Source organism: Meleagris gallopavo, chromosome 3 (genome assembly GCF_000146605.3).
Source record: "Meleagris gallopavo isolate NT-WF06-2002-E0010 breed Aviagen turkey brand Nicholas breeding stock chromosome 3, Turkey_5.1, whole genome shotgun sequence".
In the NCBI taxonomy this organism is placed as follows: Eukaryota; Metazoa; Chordata; class Aves; order Galliformes; family Phasianidae; genus Meleagris; species Meleagris gallopavo.
The window spans coordinates 15185554-15189152 of NC_015013.2; positions in this window are offsets into that span (position 1 = coordinate 15185554).

Genomic DNA, 3599 nt, shown 5'->3' on the forward strand with positions numbered 1-3599 from the left:
GGCAAGGGCAGGAGCAGTGAGGGCTGATGGCTCCCCCAGTACCCAAACATATGATGAAGGAGGAGGCAGGTTGTAGACTAACAAAAACACCTGCACCTTCCACAAACAGTCCTGTATCTGAGCATCCCTTAAAGAAGATGCTTGGCTATTGTCTTGAGAATGGGAGAGTGTAACATTATGTCATTTTGTGCTTACCCTTCCCCTTTCTCCCAACACATGCTCTGCCCAGTGCCTCTGCTGGCTCCAAAGTCTGGCCACTTCTTTTTTATGCCTTTTTGGCAGGTCTGATTATTTGCTTTCTGATCACAAGTTCCTTTTAAAAATAGCCATTTCAATATTGTGACTGTTTGGTAATTAGTTCAACCTAGTAAATAGGTTAAGGAAGCTTTCAGTAGCATTGATATTGCCTTCAGAGAAAACAAAGCAGACAGTATATTTACTTAACAGACAATATGAATGAGCTATGGTCTTTTTCTTGTTCCATCACAGGCCTCAGCTCAGCAAAGGAAAAGTATTCCCAGCCTATACTGTGGCAGTATTCAGAGCTTAACATCACAAAAATGGACATTCATTCCTTGGTAGAATCTTAAGATCCAGAACAGCTGAATCTGGACAATGAGGTATTTCCCCAAGAAACGGCAATAACCTTGCTGGCTTCATGGTCTAGACCCTTGCATTATCTCGGGCTGCTGAGCTGGTACAGATGCCAACTGCTCAGCCTATCAAGACATGAGTTGTTTTACCTGATGCTTTATTTTGGAAGGGTAGTTTGGGGAGGGAAACAGGGAAGACAGAAGTGGGATTTTGTGTTTGTTCTGGAACACAGATAAAATATTGTTGAAATACTGCAATAAAAACATTGCACATTCTTGTACGAGAAGGAGGTCAAGCCATCCTTCTCCCTTCATCCAGAAAAACACACAAGAGGAAGATTGATCTGACAGGATTTTTTCCAGTATGTATGATTTTTCTTGGGACAAGTAAATTACACACCATGAAAAACAATCAACTCACATGCATCTCAAACCTCACAACATAATTAGGGCCAATTTTTCTGAAACCGTTTCTTCATTACACAGCTTTTAAGGGAAGTGCCCTAAACAGCTCCAGTAAGAAGAATTCCCTTCAATTATAGGCAGTGTTACCTCCTCAGTCTGCATTTGGAGGGCTGAGCAGTCTTCCAGCATTTCTACCAAGAGACAGATTCCTGGGGAAGATTTCTGCAAGGATTGCTCTGTGGGATAGCAGTCAAGTAACAGGGATTCTGACTGGGAATCCCGATCCAAGAAATTGACTCAATTTGATTAAGTCCAAATAAATGGATCTAAATCTAGATCAGGTGGTAGGGTTTATCCAGAGGTAGGTGTGGGAAACCCACAGAAAAGAAAAGCATTAAATCATCTCAGCCAGGCATGTAAAAAAAGCGTGTTTTTCTATTAAAGATTCTTAAATAATTTTTTGAAGCGTTGTTGTGGTGGTCTTTAATTATTAAGAATAACTTCTCTTCTGTTCTTAACACGCCAATCTGCATTGTTGGGAACCTCATGCTGAGAACACCATTTATATATGGAAAACTGCTTGCTCTCAGACAACTGATCTCTAACAGCTGTAACTGAAATTCTGCTGCAATAGGCCTTTAATCTTTGCAGCACTGAAGTATCAGTTACTTGTGCAAGTTCACATTCATAAAATTACGTCCTGGTTTCAGCCAAGATAGAGTTAACTTTCTTCCTCGTAGCTGGTAATGGTGCTGTGCTTTGGATCTAGGATGAGAATTATGCTGATAATACAACAATGTATTAGCTGCTGCTGAGCAGTGCTTAGAGTAAATCAGAGACTTCTCAGCTTTTCATATTGCTAGAAAGGAAGGTCATGCTGAACAATGAAACTGGGGGGAGCTGGCTGGGGGCTGCTGCTGCTCAGAAACTGGCTAGACATCAGTTGTTTTTTTTGTGTATTCTTTTATCACTGTTATTTCCCCTTTCTTTCCTGTCCTACAAAACTGTCCTTATCTCAGCCTCAGGGGCAGTGAGCTAACAACTGTGTGGTGCTTGGCTGCCTGTCGTGTTAAACCACAACAACCTCAACTGAGTTTTAAAGAAAACTTTTTGCATTCAGCACCTACCTCAGGCTCATTTTACACATTTGTACTTTTTTTTCACCCAACTCAGGCACATTTCACTAGTTTATCTGCATGATAGATCTTAAGGACAAACACTGATGCAGAGTTCTTTGTGAGCAGAAATTTTCTATTACATTAAAGAGGCTTGTTATTCTGTTCTCTTTTTATTTCCAAAGGATAAACAGAGTTTAATCACAACGTGAGCACAGAAAAGTGTTTGCAGCCATTCAGATCATTGGGACAGTAGAAACAGTAACACATTTATCTCTCCACCTAGTGGAAAACATGCAAGACATTTCTAGTTGCACTAGAGAAGCCTCTGGCTCCATCAGAACTGACACCTGTGGCAAGAACACAGGCATTTAAAAACTCCTCCAAGCAAAGCTGCATTCTTAAAACTACACAGATTTACATTTAACCATAGGTAACACTATGAGGCAATGAATGCTCTAAATTGGGACTCCTACCAAAAAATGTAAAGATTCACATGGCATGCGTGCATCAGAGGGAGGACATCTTATAAGCAGAGGTCGGTGTGACTGCATCACCAAGGATAACTGATAAGAAAAGTTAAACTGATAACTCTCTGAGTAGAACAAAAATCACCACATAGTTTAAAATATTCACTTGAATTCCAGATCAGTGTAACAATGTTTAAAAACTGGGCATGGTCCACTTGTTACATTCTCTATTAAGAACATTTTCTAAGGTAAGTATTCATTTCCATAACGAAATATTTGAAAATGGAAGTCAAATGCTATTGACTGAACATCACCCTGAAACCATGTTAATCTCCCCCTCTATTTCTTCAGTACAGAATATTCTGAGACCAAGTTGACAACTTCCAGCACACTAACAAGTAAAAAGTAACCAGATAAAAACCAGAAACTGCAAATTTTGCACAGAATGCTGATATTTTGTCTTCATGTTTATATATAATGCAGTGACTTATATACCTCCTTTGTCTAAATTTGCTGCAAGATTCATACAGATGCGATAGCTGTATCTAAAAAGTACATACATATTGAGAGGCCAACCTAAGAAAGTATATGGAAAGACTACAAAGCTGCTTTTTCCAGGGAAAAAATAAAAATTAAAAAAAAAAATCTTTTTTCACTACTATTTTTCCACACATAGTAAAGATAGCTGGTTGTTGACACATACCATGACAGTACTACGAGGTATCAGCACACAAAACACACAACAGACTCTAAATAGGCTTCCCAATGCCTATTTTAACACTACAGTGTGATAGAAAGTACAGTGATAATAGCAGGGTAGCAAAGTCCCTAGCTGCAATAAATGAGAACAAGCCCAAATGCAGCAGCTAGGGACAAAGAAATTGAAGAAAAATTGCTTACCTTTAGAAGGCCTCAGATAGACACAGACATCCATGGAGACACTCTTGCCTTCACCGTCATAGGGTGTCCCAAGTTGGAAAGGACCCATAAAGATCACTGAGTCCAACTCCTGGCTC